The sequence below is a fragment of the Trachypithecus francoisi genome, unplaced genomic scaffold, assembly GCF_009764315.1.
Source record: "Trachypithecus francoisi isolate TF-2019V2 unplaced genomic scaffold, Tfra_2.0 Lachesis_group0, whole genome shotgun sequence".
Lineage (NCBI taxonomy): Eukaryota > Metazoa > Chordata > Mammalia > Primates > Cercopithecidae > Trachypithecus > Trachypithecus francoisi.
The window spans coordinates 52,127,466-52,143,631 of record NW_022681453.1 but is presented as its reverse complement, the minus strand read 5'-3'; the positions used below and the strand labels follow the sequence as shown (position 1 = coordinate 52,143,631).

General features: G+C 38.9%; 1 long non-coding RNA gene across 1 annotated transcript in view; it reads left to right on the top strand.

The window, feature by feature from the left end:
- LOC117083191 overlaps window positions 1-8,001 on the top strand; it is a 291,364-nt gene extending 283,363 nt beyond the window's left edge. Inside the window, exon 5 of the long non-coding RNA XR_004436992.1 lies at window positions 6,492-8,001. This is a non-coding gene — a long non-coding RNA (uncharacterized LOC117083191). The remainder of the gene's footprint in view (window positions 1-6,491) is intronic.
- The last annotated feature ends 8,165 nt before the right edge of the window (window positions 8,002-16,166 follow it).

The window sequence follows — 16,166 nt, the reverse complement described above, 5'->3', positions numbered from 1 at the left end:
TTGGGAGGCTGGCTGAGGCAGGAAAATCGCTTGAGCCCAGGAGGCAGAGGTTGCAGTTAGCCAAAACTGTGCCACTGCACTCCAGCCTGGGTGACAGAGTGAGGCTCTGTCTCAAACAAACAAATGAACAAACGAGCAATCAGAAAAACTTCCACTGAAAAATAAGCTTACAAAAATTAGGCCAAGATCTGTGTGCAAAATCTGAACTGGGTGACTGTGCTAATATAAAATATATAGAACCCATAGCCTCTTAACATAAGAGACAAAATGTCTAGCATATACTGAAAATTATCTATCATAGCAACAATCAATAAAACTGCAAACTGAATGAGAAAAGACAACTGACACCAATAACAAGAAGAATTACACATTGGAATTATCTGACAAGGATGCTAAGGCAGAAATCATAAAATACTTCAACAATCTACCACAAACTATCTTGAAATAAACTAAAAAATGGAAATTCTCAGAAAAAATAGAAGTTATAGGAGATAACTAAAAAATTACAGAACTGAAAACTGCAATTAAAAAAATCAAAACCTTCTGAATGGGCTAAGCAGTAGAGTGGAGGATAGAATCAGTTAAGTTGGGTACAGATCCACCCAATCTGAACTAAAAGAGAAAACAGACTAAAGAAAGATATGAATTGAGCTTTAGGAATCTGTACACTAAAAACAAAAGATCTAATATTTTATCATTGGAATCTCAGAAGGAGAGGAGAAAGAGAGTGATGCTGAATGATTGTTCAAAGGAATAGTTGTTGAAAACTTTTCTAATATGGCAAAGACATAAATCTACAGATCCAAGAAATTGAGTAAACCTCAAACAGGATAAACCCAAAGAAATCCACATACCAAAATACAGCTTAATTACACGTTTGAAAGCTAAATACAAAGAAAAAACACTGAATGCAGCCAGGGAGAGATAGAATGCATGGCCTACAAGGAATGCATGACCTACAGTAGATTTCTTGTCTTAAACTATAGATGCCAGAGGAAATGGCAGAACGTATTTTGAAGTGTTGAAAGAAAGGAATTGTCAATTGTGAATTCTATGTCCACTGAAACTCTACTTCAGAAATAAAAAGAAAATGGAACCATTCTCAGATAAAGGAAAATAGAAAGAATAAAAATTTGTCACTGACAATTCTACCCTGAAATGTTATAGCTAAGGAGGTTCTTTAAACTAAAATTATGAAATAAAAAAAAAAAAAAAGAATTTGGGGGCAACAGGAAGGAAAAGGGAATGATGGAAAGAGCATAAATATGGACACTCACAATAGACCATTCTTTTCAACAATTTATTTGGACAATCATTCAGCATCACTGTCTTTCTCCCCTCTTTCTGAAAGTTCAGTGATAAAATATCAGATCTTTTGTTTCTGAAACCCAGATCTCTAAGGCTCTGTTCATGATTTTTTTTCAGTCTCTTTGCTCTTTTTGTTCAGATTGGATGGATCTGTACTCAACCTCACTAATTCTAGCCTCCACTCTACTGTTTAGCTCATTAAGCAGAAACATAAATCACCCTTGGTGATTGAAATAAAAATTGTAACATCATCTGATATTCAAGACAATGATATTTAAAAGTGGGAAAGATAAAACCTTAATGAAAATGAGGTTTCTATACTTCATTTGATAAAATGGTAAATGGTGATAAAATGTTGATATATGTAGCTTGCTGTAAGCAGTAGACTGTTAGATCATTGTGATATGTACATATGTATATATGGCATGTATATACATATATACATGTATGCATTAACATATAAACATTTGCATTTATGTATACATATATGAAGATATATAGTGTATATATACTATATTGTATACATAGTGAATTTAGTATATTTTAGTGTATATATAACATATATACACTATATATAGTATGTGTATATATAGTGCATATATATATGATATTAATACACAGCTATTAAAATGTTAACATAGAAAATAGCGACAACACTAAATGCTGACGGGGATGCAGAGAAACCGGCTCACTCATACTTTGCTGATGGGAATGTAAAATTGTACAACCATTTTGGAAAATAGTTTGGCAGTTCTTATAAAACTAAACATGTAATTGCTGTATAACCCAGGAAATGCACTGTTGGGTATTTATTGCAGAGAAATGAACTTATGTTTACACAAAAATCTATACCTGAATATTCATAGCAACTCTATTTATAATTGTCCCAAACTGGAAAACAACCTAGATATTCTTCAATGGATGAATGGTTAAACAAATTATGGTATTATATATGATGAACTACTACTGAGTAGTAAAAGGAGCAAACTATTGAGACACGCAACAGGATGTATGAATTTCCAGGGAATTAGGCTGAATTTAAAAAGTGAATCCCAACAGGTTATATACTACATTATTCCATTTATACAACATTTTTGAAATAAAAATAATTTAGAAATAGAGGGCAGATTAGTGGGGGCCAAGGGTAAGAGTTGTAAGTACGAAGGGTAGGGAAGGAGGTAGGTGTGGTTATAACAGCAACACAGGAATCCTTGTGGGGTTGAAATTGTTCAGTGTCTTTACTGTGGTGGTAGGTACACAAACCCACACACGTGGTAAAATTATATGTACATGAATACACACACACACACACACCAAGGAGCATAAGTAAAACTTGGGGAATCTGGATAAGATTGGCGGATTGAGTCAATATTAACATCCCTGTTGGGATGTTATACTAGAGTTTCCCAAAATGTTACTATTGGAAGAAACTGGGCAAAGTGTGCGACATGATCTCTGTATTATTTCCCACAACTTGTGTGAATCTACAATTATCTCAATAAAAACCTTAATTGAAATTGATTTTTTCCAAAAAACATAGGTTATTAGAATATTCCCAAAGCAGGATTGCAAATATCAATATGGCTGGCATTTTGTATGGCAGGAACCCTGAAACATGGTAGGGATACAGTGTGATGAGATAGGTGAGAAGGTGGTGTTAGAGGTTGAGATCAGACTGGCAAATGAAGGTCGGTGACAAAGACTCCTGTATGTTTTGTGAAAGACACTGGATTTTATCTAGTAGGCATTAAATAGCCAATGGAGGGCTCCAAGCTGGGACAGGAGAAGGATGGAAGCAAATGGAGGGACTCTTTTATGTAGATAATTACCTTAATATTGTGGAAAGGAAACAAACACAGATTTAAAAGACACTTTGACCTTCTAGCTGTATGTTCTTGGCAAGACATTTAATCTGTTTTATGCTTTGTTTTCTTAGCTGTCAGTTGAGTTAGAACACAATCCTCCAATTATTTTATAGTTTGTGTGAGGGTCAAAGAGCATCATGTGTACAAAAATCCTTTGTCAACTGTAGTATGCATTTCTCATCTAATGCATGAAGGTTGTCACATTGGCACATGTTTCCATGCTTCAATTAATATTCTATTATAGGCCAGGCACGGTGGCTCATGCCTGTAATCCCAGCACTTTGGGAGGCTGAGGCAGGCAGGTCATGAGGTCAGGAGTTCAAGACCCGCAAGTTTGAGACCAGTCTGAACAATATGGTGAAACCTCGTCTCTACTAAAAATACAAAAATTAGCTGGGCATGGTGGCATGCACCTGTAATCCCAGCTACTTTGGAGGCTGAGGCAGGAGAATTGCTTGAACCTGGGAGGCAGATGCTGCAGTGAGCTGAGATTGCGTCTTTGCACTCCAGCCTGGGTGACAGAGCAAGACTCTGTCACAGAAAAAGAAAGAAAGAAGAAAGAAAGAAAAAAAAAAGATTCTACTATATATGTTAGATCTGACATCATATATAACATGGTCATTAATAAATGATTTGATGATTGTCTCATACATTAAATGACTTCACTTAATTTTTTAAAAAAATGTACAATGCCAGTACGAAGCCAGTTTTGTTTCCCTCTTGTGACACTGGCATATGCCAGGAAACATTTGAGTTTAAAGAAAATTAAAAGAATTCATCACGTCTCTCCCTTTTGGCTGCGAAAGTTTCCCTGCTCAGATTTTTCACTGTGCTGCAGTGAAGTTTCGTAAGGGTTGCCCCATCACAGCAAATGTATGTTGCTTATTTCCACACATAACAGATTATGCTTTCATTAACATCCCAGCTGCTGCATTTCTCTTCCAGCTTTTTAACTTCCGTAAATTCACATCTTTACATGTTCTCGTTATATAGATTAAGTTCCACAAAGCGACAGAAATGCAATTTGTTTTTAAAATTTTGAAGCAATTTTAATGTGGACAAAGCTGTATCTAAGACAATCACACTGAGAAGTTTGTTTCCTATGTTTTATTATCTACAAAGACTTTTTTCCTTAATGCATTAGCATCACTATTCTCATCTCACCATGTTTGTTCATTTTCACTCCTCCATATCCTCTTTCTGTAAAATTAGGACTTTTCTTTTGAGGCTCACTTCCTTGGAAATCTGAGCTACTCTTTCCTGTGGATGACCCTTAATTCTGTACACTCAGATCTGGCCTTTCTCCTAGATGTTAATTAGACCTTTCTAACTTCTGCCAGGCATTTCTGCTTGGCTATCCCATCTTTCCATCAAATGTACCAGAAGGACCCCATATTACACTCAACACTCTGTTCTTTTCCCATCTTTCAAATAGCTCCTGTCCTTTAAGTGATCGATGCCACCTAGAGCTTCTGCTCCACTAAACCAGAGATACTAGAATTATCCTGGCATCCTTCTGCCTGTTATTATCATTTCCAATCGTTGAAAACCTCTTAATTTGCCCATCAGACAATTTCCCCAGCAATTTGTTCTCCTTGATCATTGTTGTTACATTATGCTATTACCATATATCTAAAGTGTTGCACTTGCTTTGCAACTCTTCCAACTTCTTTGCTCTGCTAAAATATTTCCAATGCCTGCCACTCTGAAGCTCAAAATGTCATGGGTCTTTATTGCTTGTACCATAAATTTAAAACTCTCCGACTAGCTGCAATAGGTTGTATTTGCTCAATTCTTCACTTCCCATAACAGGAATATATCTCCCAGCCTTTGCAGTACCTCTCCATGTCAGCAGAGTATATACTTTTCTACTGCAATGATGTTGAACTTAACCATGTGACTTGTAGGGCCTGAGGGAATGGGAGTGAGCACGATGTAAACAGGGGTCTGCTGGCAAGGATTTCCTTTCTGTACTCTACCATAAGAAAAGCATGTCCCCAGCAGTCCTTATCATATTAGCCTGGCTGCAGAATGAAGACCTGCGAGTGACCGTGAGCTCAAGCCACAGTCTCAGGCAGAGCTGCTGGCACTGACCCAAACACTCATGACTGAGAAAAAAAAAATGAATTCCTTGTTGTAAACCTCTGGGTTTTGGGAGTTGTTGGTTACACAGTATTACTACAGCCCTAATAAATGACTGTCCTGACATTCGAGGACTCAAATGCTCTTTCTCATCTTTTAAACTCTCCCACATATGGGAATGCTTGCAGCTGGTAAAGTGGTCTCTGTAACATGCCCCCTTCACATTTTTTGACCATTTTCCTCACCTTTTGCTCTTTCACTGGTTCTTCAAGTTCCAATATCTTTCTTCTTCCGTCGTTTTTGCTGCGATGAACACAACTCCTAGGGATGTTTCCCTTCTTCAGACTACTTAATGTTCACATCTCTTATTTCACAACTCAAACTTTGTCTGATATTCTTAGTTCTCTAGAAGCATACATCAGACCACATTAGTGCCCTTTTAAAAATCTCCCAAGAGATACCTCTGTCCTCAGGATGGGGAACAAGATTCTTACTAGAACCCGCACAGTGCCAGCCTCATTTCTTGCTGTCTCCCTACTCATAAGCTCTCCTCCAGCCATGTTGGGCAATTTTCATTTCCTGGAACACATTGTACTATCTTCACTTTTGGATGTTTGTGCATTCTGTTCCTTACATTTGAATCACTTTTTCCCCTACCTCTGTCCCCTCAACACATACTTGAATCCAGACAGTTACCATAGTATGCCAGACATTACATTGCAAAGCCTCTTTCTTCCTCTCCACAGCTAGATCATGTCCCTTGTCTCAGTCAAGATGGGCTGCTCTGTGCTGCAGACACAAATCAGAACCCAGAGCCTTGGTGGCTTTACCAGCAAAACAGAATTTCTTTCGCTCATGTCCAACAAGTCAATTTCAGGGAGGATGGGGATGCTCTACTTCACTCGCACATTCACCTACAGGTTGAGAGGAGCTCTGCCACGCTGGAGCTGCACCATAGAACCTATGATTCTACTCTTCTTCTGGACCACAGCCCCAATTAGCTCCAAGGCCGCGACTTCAAAGCCAGGGAGGCTTGGAAGCTTAGTGGGTCTCTTAGAATACTTGGAGATCACTAGCTATCTTCACTACATGTTTCCCAGAGGTGCTTCTGTGAATGTCCAGGTCTTATCCTTTATCACACACAGCATCATGGCATCTTCTCATGTTGTCTGTGTCTGTATGAACTTAAAGATCCTGAGGGCAGACACTGTACCTGATTTCATGTCATCTTTTCAGGAGCAAATTCAGAACCTGACACATAAGAACTGGTGGAGAATTATCCTTAGAATAGATACTGAATCTTTGTGTCTTTCTGCTCTCCAAGAAGATGGCCTGCTCCTTGATGACAAGAGCCACCTCTGATCCCCCCATCCAGTCAACATCTTCCAGAAAACAGACCATCAATATGGATTTTCAGCATATATTGTGATTGTTTAACATAATTTTCCAACAGCTAATTATGTGTGGCCACCATACATAGATATTTCTGTAGCTCATATTTTAATACCTTTCCTGTCATTCTACATTACATATGTGGAAGACCTTTAACCCAGTTTAGTTTATACATAATAAGTACAAAAGGGAAGAAAGAAAGCTTCATTTTGTCACCTCTTTGGGGACTTCTTCAGTCTTTTTCCAGATGTGGAATCCAGATTGTGTTATTTTCTTTCCAGATTGGGCCTAGGAGTCATACTTCAAGAGTTAGCAAAGCCTCAAGAATCATCGAACTCTTTTCTCCTCTTCAAAACTGGCCTTCTTTTCACTGAACATTAATATTAATGTATCTCTCTGCTGTGCAGCAAACTACCTCAAAACCTAGCACTTTCAGACAGCAAACACTTATCAGTTTCTGAGATCAGAAATCAAGGAGTGGCTCACGTCGGTGGTTCTGGCTCAGTCTCTCATGGGGCTGCAGTGGAGGTGCAGAACCTGATGGGGCTGACGACTCACTTCCAAGCTTGCTGGTGCAGCTGTTGTCAGAACTCAACTCCCTGCCACTCGGGCCTTTCCATAGAACGCTTATAACACAGCAGCTGGCTTCCCCCAGAGTAAGTGATTCAAGAGAACAAGCCACCAAGGCCGGGTGTGGTGGCTCATACCTGTAATCCCAGCACTTTGGGAGGTGGAGATGGATCGATCACCTGAGGTCAGGAGTGTGAGACCAGCCTGACCAACTGAGTGAAACCCCGTCTCTATGAAAAATACAAAAATTAGCCAGGCATGATATGATGGTGGGCGCCTGTGATCCCAGCTACTCTGGAGGCTGAGGCAAGAGAATTGCTTGAACCTTGGGGGCAGAGGTTGCAGTGAGCTGAGATAAAAAAGAGAAAGGAAGCCACCAAATTGGAGCCACACACCTTTTTATAATTTGGTCTCTGAAGTCATCCATTGTATCCTATTCTGTAGAAGTAAATCACTAAGTCCAGTCCTGGAAGGGCAATTAGGCTCTCTCTCGAAGGAAAAAGTACCAAGTTTTGCATGTACAGTCATGCACTGCATAATGACGTTTTGCCAATGATGGACCACATATATAATGGTGGTCCCATTAGATAATGGAACTGAACCATTCCTGCTGCCTAATGACATTGAGGCCACCACAACATCATAGTGCAAGACATTCATTATGTGTTTGTGGTGATGCTGGTGGAAACAGACCTACTGTGCTGCCAGTTGTACAAATGTCTAGGCCATACAATTATGTACAGTGCATAATACTTGAAAATAATAACAAATGACTATGCTACTAGTTTATGTGCTTAATATATTTTTATCATTATTTTAGAGTGTACTCCTTCTATTTATTTTTAAGGAAAAGTTAGCCATGAAACAGCATCAAGCAGGTCTTTAAGTGGTTTTCCAGAAGAAGACATTGTTGTCTTAGGAGATGACAGCTTCATGCATGTTATTGCCCCAAAGACCTTCCTGAGAATTAAGATGTAGAGGTGGAAGACAGTAATATTGATGATCCTGACCTTGTGTAGTCCTAGGCTAATGTGTGTTTTTATGTGTTAGTTTTTAGCAAAAATGTTTAAGATGTAAAAAATAAATAAAACTTTTTAAAAAGAGAAAAAAGCTTAAAGATTAAGGATATAAAAAAGAGAATATTTTTGTATGGCTGTACAATCTGTCGTTTAGGCGAAGTGTTATAAGAAAAAAAGTCAGAAGTTTAAAACAATTTTAAATTTATAAAATAAAAAAGGTACAGTAAGTTAAGGTTAATTTGTTATTGAAGAGAGAAAAATATTTTTTATAAATTTAATGTGAATTTTAAGTGTAAATTTTAAATTGAAATTTATTTTTACCATAATAGATTCAAGTGAAGTCTTTGTTGCATCTGATTTGGCATAAGTGTACAGAGTTTACTAAGTCTACAATAGTGTACAGTAATGTCCCAGGCCTTCACATTCGCTCACCATTTGCTCAATGACTCACCCAGGGCAACTTCCAGTCCTACAAGCTCCATTCATGGTAAATGCCCTAAACAGGTGTACCATTTTTATACCTTTTATATGGTATCTTTATTGTATCTTTTCTATGTTTAGCTACATAGATCCTTACCATTATCTTCTAGTTTGTCTACAGTATTCAGTAGAGAAACATGATGTACAGGTTTGTAGACTAGGAGCAATAGGCTGTCCCATACCGCCTCGGTATAATGGGCTATGTCCTCTAGGTTTGTAAGTACACTCTGAGATGTTCACACAACAACAAAATCACCTGACCGCACATTTCTCCTAATGTAGCCCCATTGTTTAGCAAGGCATGACTGTATTTTTAAACCACCACACTGTCCCATGGACAAACTTTGGAGGCGAATGCCATTTTCATAGCCCCATCTCCCACGGTTGCTGAGGCAAACGTATCCCTCTGTCTCCTCCCTTCACCTCCCTGGCTTCAGGGTATTTATTTCCAGTCACCAAAGTGAAATGAATAACAAAGATTTAACATCAATAAGATGCAAAAATAATGGGTAAATTTTATAAGTGTCTAAGCATTCTGGAAGCCATTGAGCAGTCTGTGGTCCAGACCTTCTCTCTTAGGTGGACATTTCATCAACCTTGGGCTTCAGTTTTTATTTCTGAGGTTGGGCTCAGGAGAAGCTGTAGTGCATCCTTGAGACCCACCCTTTCCTGGATTATGACGTAATTCCTGCAGGAAGACCCCTCTCTTGTTGGCATGGTCCTAGATGTGGACAGTGCTAATGCAGGGGGCTAGAGGTCCTGGAATTGCCCCCTTTGCCTCAGCTGAGACTCTGTCATCTGGGGGCCCTGAGGGCCAAGTAGCATCATCTTGGTTTCCACAAAGAAGCATATTTTTCTAATGACTCCTCAGTCTTTGATATTCTATGTAGAGGTTTTCCCAGGCCAAAAAGGGGAAAAAAATGGAATGAAAGAGTGTGGGGCTGAGCAGAGAGAACAAAATGCCACCCCTGATATTTATCTTGATGCTTAGGGATCTTTCCATATGCACATATTTCCTTCTTCTGCACTCTCTAGCATCATCCTCATGAAGCCCTAGCACCACAGTGAGAAGGAAAACTTCTTGTGTGCTTCTAACAAAGAGCAACATGGCATACTGGAGACAGTATGAGCTTTGAAATCAGACAGACACTGGTCCAAGACCAGCTCTACTGCTTTGTTTCTGAACTTGGAGAAGTTATTTAACCTCCCTGAGCTCCCAGTTTCTTGATCATTACATAAGGATAAAGTGAGGATTGAATGAAACAACATACAGAGGAAAATATTAGGTTGGTGCAACATAATTGCGGTTTTTGCCATTACTTTTAAACCAACCTAATAAAACATGTCAGGCATACAAAAGCATCAACCAATGTTCATTCAGCAAATGAATGAATGTTCTTCAGAGCTACCTGGAATCCCTATGGAAGATACTGATGGAATATTGTGATCCTGAATGTCTTTCTCTTGCTTGTAGAAACTGACAAGGAGCTGGTTTATATACTTCTAAGGCAGCATGTTGCTTGGTATTACATGATTTGCTGAGTTCCTTGAATGCATTCTCTTGGAAGATTTTCATTTGTGGCAAACAGAAATGCAATTCGTCTTGTATTTGAAAACTCTGACAACAAAATGTGAAGAAAACCGAAAGGGTGTTTTTTTTCTTTAAATTATCTCGTATTTTAAATAAGCTTCTAAGAAATCAGATCTTGCTTTCTACGAAGAAGCATTTTTCTCTAATGACTCCTCAGTCTTTGCTATTCTGTGTGGAGGTTTTCTCAGGCAAGGAAGGGGGAGTGTGGAATGAAAGAGGGTGGGGCTGAGCAGACAGAGCAAAATGCCACCCCTGATACTTATCTTGATGCTTAGGGAACTTTGCATATGCATATATTTCCTTCTTCTGCGCTCTCTATGCAGATAACTGCCCCAGCCTGATGGATGGCACAATGCAATCTGCTTCTCTTGCTTTCTCTCCCACTAGAGATGTGTGGTTTCACCTTAATATATTCAAGGGAAGTCTTCACTGCATCTGGATTGGCATTTATAATTATGCACTGTGAAAATATAATGTAAGGGGAGAGTATAAATTTCTTCCCAGATTACGCAGAAGAGTTTAATGTGTTCATGTGCTCAGATACCCACACACAAGGAGCAACAGATCAAGCTCTGCTTGACTTCTTCTGTATAATAATCACGTTCTGTGAACCTAGAAAATGTGCAATATTTTGTTGTGTACTGCACAGAACCTCTGCAATATTCCCAACTATTTTTTCTTTGGTTATTTTCCAAGTGATTATATGTTTTCAACAGCACTAATTGCACCAAGGTCTAATAGATTGTAATTCATATATTTAGACCTTCCTTCCTCAGGCTGAAGGAAGTAAACAGCAGACACCTTAAAGTAGAGAGGCTTACACAATGACCAGTGGAATCTTAAAAAAAAAAAAAAAATCAATAGCTGTTTATACATTACACAATCCAATAGCCAGATAACTGTATGGGCAGAAAATTTTATCTTCCTAAATACATATTCTGTCATCATGTTCTTTAAGTTATTTGAAAGAAAACAAGAGCAGCTCATCTACAATAACTAGAATTATTCCAGTAATTAACAAGCCGACCACAAATACAAAGTGTCAAAAGACTTTTTCTGTCTTTCAGGGACTTTTTGTCTAATAATATGTACCTCCTGACAGCTCTACTGATCTGAACAAAATGAAATGTATTAAAACCTTAGTACAAGAAGCTTAAATGAGATAAAAATAGGACTTTCAAAACTGAAGGTTGTTACTGTATGAACATTTATTATTTGTGCAATCCTTGCTCCCTTATTTATATAAAAACTATTCCTTACCTTTCATTGGGGAAACCATTCCTTGCACACTCTTAACTCAGGTGATTTAAGGTTCACCGGTTCCCTCAGGTGGGTCCAGATTGGTTTCAGCCAATTATAATATCCCATTCCCCTGACCACGGTGATTGGCTTGGGACGGGCACACGGCCTAACTCTGGCCAGTGAGCATCATACCCAAGACTTATCCTTGACTATTGTGGAGTGTGCAGTGCTTTAATCTCACTGGTTGGGAAGCTGAGAAGAGGTAAGGTCTAGAGCTGCAGCAACTACGTTGAGAACAGGAGGAGAGCCTGGGTGAGAAAGAAATCACATGGGGACAGCAGAGCCGATCTCAGAGACAGAAGGGATTCTTGAGAAATCATTTGGTCCACTCTCTGAAGTTGAGTTTAGATACACTGTTAGCCTTGGAGTTTCCTGGTTCAGAAGTCAAGGAATTTCTGTTTCACTCAAGGAAGATTCAATTTCCTGCCACTGGCAATTTGGAAGACATCTCTTTTTAAAATATTTTTATTTTTAATTATTATGGTTACATAATAGGTGTATATATTTATGAGGTATGTATGATTGAGCCAGGCTATCGGGGGAACGAGCCCCAAATATTTCAATGTAAGTTCTTTTCTAGTTTCCCTAAGTGTCAGCCAGTCTGAGAAATAAAGAGAAAGAGTACAAAGAGAGAAATTTTACAGCTGGGCCTCCAGGGATGATATCACATATTGGTAGGACCGTGATGACGACTCCAAGCTGCAAAACCAGCAAGTTTTCATTAGGGATTTTAAAAGGGGAGGAGGTGTATGAACAGGCAGTAGGTCACAGGATCACATGCTTCAAAGGGCAATGAAGATCACAAGGCAAGGTAAAATTAGAATTACTGATGAGGGTCTATGTCCTGCTGTGCACGTATTGTCTTGATAAACATCCTTACAGGAAACAGAGTTCCAGAGCAGAGAACTGGTCTGACTAGAATTTACCTGACTGGAATTTTCCAATCCTACTAAGCCTGACCAGGGCATACTTTAGTCCTTATCTCAACTGCATAAGACAGACACTCCCAGAGTGGCCATTTATAGACCTACCCCCAGGAATGCATTCCTTCCCCAGGGTTATTCCTTGCTGGGAAAAGAATTCAGCAATCTCTCTCCTACTTGCACATCCATTTACAGGCTTTCTGCAAGAAGAAAAATATGACTCTACTCTGCCCGACCCTGCAGGCAGTAGACCTTATGGTTATCTTCCCTTGTTCCCTGAAAATCGCTGTTATTCTATTCTTTTTTAAGGCGCACTGATTTCATATTTTTCAAACACACATGTTTTACAATCAATTTGTGCAGTAGTGGTCCTGAGGTGACATACATTCTCAGTTTATGAAGATAATGTGATTAAGAGATTAAAGTAAAGACAGACATAAGAAATTATAAGAGTATTATTAGGGAAGTGATATAAAATCCATGAAATTTTCACAATTTATGTTCAGAGATTGCAGTAAAGGTGACGTAAGAAATTATAAAAGTGTTAATTTTGGGAACTGATAAATGTCCATGAAATCTTCACAATTTATGTTCTTCTGCTTCGGGTCCAGTTGGTCCCTCTGTTTGGGGACCCTGACTTCCTGCAACACCAGGCACCAAGAGGACTAGTGCTGGCCCTTTGCACTGGGGAGTGGGGACCCATATTTTGATGGGTGGACATTTATCTTTGATGAAAGATGGTCATCAAAGTAATGGCTTGTTTGGTTTGGACTAACTGGCATTCCAAGGTCCCTCTCCATGCAATAATTTCAACCTGATTTTCTTCTACTGATTATTTAATTGCAGTTTAGATTTTAGTAATTCTCTCAACATGTTTTCTAGTTTATCTTTTCTCTTTTTTTGTAAAAGTAAATTCTGGCCACTGATTACCAATATTAACCATAACATATTTTCATTCTTTTTGTTTTCTTTTTTGGAGACGGAGTTTCGCTGTGTCGCCCAGGCTGGAGTGCAGTGGCTGGATCTCAGCTCACTGCAAGCTCCGCCTCCCGGATTTATGCCATTCTCCTGCCTCAGCCTCCCGAGTAGCTGGGACTACAGGCGCCTGCCACCTCGCCTGGCTAGTTTTTTGTATTTTTTAGTAGAGACGGGGTTTCACCATGTTAGCCAGGATGGTCTCGATCTCCTGACCTCATGATCTGCCCATCTCGGCCTCCCAAAGTGAACATATTTTCATTCTTAAAATCTTATCCAAGCCTCAAGTGAAAGGGGAGATTTCATTTCAACAGCTTCTACCATATTGTCTTTTTATCTTCTTCTTTCCATTTCCAAGTTTCCCTGCCAAATTTAATAATCGGCTTTGTGACTATATTGTAAATCTTCTTTAATGTTCTTTACTGTGATAAATTTCAATCTCTTAACTTCAGGATTCGTTCCCCTTCTGGGCTAATGAGATTTTCCAGGTATTTAAAATGATTCACCTGCTTGACTAGCTTATTATCCACCACTCTATATTTTCCCACCCCTCCCAAAGATCCACAACTCTTTATAGATATTGCCACACTTATATTCAGGCTGTTTTAAAAATTGTCATGGTTTAAATTTCTCGGCTAGTTGTTTCCAGGGTTCATACAATGTTGTAGCATTGGCAGATAAATCTTTGAACAATTCAAGGCCAATTTTTAAATCTTTCATTTAATAATTCTTTCCCCCATCCTCAAAATGCACATGCACATGCTCTCTCTCTCTCTCCCCCCACACACATTTATTATTCTTGTTTTACAATTAAAAAATAGGTTTCTTAGACAACTGCTCACTCCTCTCCTCCCTGTGCCTGGAAGCCCTAATGTTTCTCTCGTTACTTATCATAGAACTTCCAGTCTGTGAATGGGCCAGATGGGATCTAGAAATGCCATTTTTCCCCATCTCTCTGCCTCTATGCAAATCATGACTTAAATAAATCCAAAAAGAAGCCAACTCCTATGTTCTTTAAAGGGCCTCAGGAAAAGAAGTACAAAATCTTCCTTGGGGAACTATTTCAGTTTTATGGCACTTTCATTTTCTGTTGGCTCTTCTATCTCCCTCGACTAGTAAGAACACTTTCCTCTCCTGACTTCTATGTCTTGTACCTCTCTGTCCATTTCTCAGCTCTACCATCGGTTCTGTGTCTTTGGTCTACTTCTGAAATGTAGGCGCATCCTTCAAGAGCACACTATATATCAGTATGGAGTACCCCATCCAAATTTCCTTCTTTCAGTTGAATATACCCAACAAGGTATTTCATTGGTACCTCAACTCAATATGTTCAAAGAAAAATCCATCAATTTTCTACTCTCCTTGCCCCTCAAAAGCAAGTTTGTTTGTCCGCCTCTGTTTTTGCTTTAGTCAGTGGTTCCACCTTCATCCTAATTGCTCTGGCTGGACACCTGGGGTATCTTTGACACCTCTATTTCCTCACATCACCTCCTACGATGTATAATATGAGCCAGGTAGTGTCATTTCCTCAAGTACCCTACCTTTATCTTAACTCCACCTAGGACAGGTGCTCCAATGGCTGCTTAGCTGGTTCCATTGCCTCTAACTATTTGCTCCTGAAATGCATTCTCCACATTGTTGCCACAATGATCTGCCTAAAACAGACATTATATAATGTTGGTTTTCTGTTCAAAAGCCATCAATAACTCCCCATTGCCACATACTGAAATCAAACTTCTTGGCATGGCATTCAAAGTCATTTATATTTTGGCTTCAAGTTTATGCAGTGCGTACTTTGCACTACAGGATTCTGATCTCCACTGCTGCATAGTTTGGTGCAGACTTTAGGAACCCAGACTTGACATTATGTAGATCTGGATTCTGATTTTAGCTCAGCTACTTACTGTCTAACTTGGGCAAATCTCATAGTTTCTCTAAGCCTTGGTTTCATAAATGAAGATAATAACTGCCTTCTAGAATTGTAAGGATTAAACTAGATGATGTCTGTAAAGAAATAGCACAATAGCTGAGACTTGTGCAGCACTCAGCAGGTGATCATTGCTGTTACCATGATTGCTGTTGTTGCTCTTGTGCAGCAGTATAATAATAATAATAGTTGTTATCAACTTGGCCTCTGAAGTCAGCAGGCCAACTCTACCTCTTCCTGGCTATGTGGCTACTGGAAAGTTGCTCAACCTCTCTTTGCCTCATCTGTGAAATGGAGGAAATAATCATAGCTACTCCATATGGTTTATTTGGAAGAACTAAATTGACCAGTACAGAGCAGCATTTGAGACACGGTAAAGCACTACAAAAATGGTGGTCTTGATCTTGTCATTTTCAAAATAGTCATGCAGTCAGACATCTATGCTTTTGTGCATGCTGTTTTGTGACATAGGAGCCCACTCATTTCTACCTGTCTTAGCATGCGTTCTTAGCTCTCTTTTTACCATGAGTCTACCTGGCACCTGGTAGAGTCTATTCACATCCTGTCAGAATAAAATTTTAAATCAATAATTAAAAATTCATAATTTTACAAAGAAAACTAATTATATTTTAAAATGGTTAACAAACTAAAGAAAAACTAAAATAACTAAACTTGTGATATGGCAATAGATGTGTTTTTAATAGACACATTAAATAGCAAGATCCAATAATT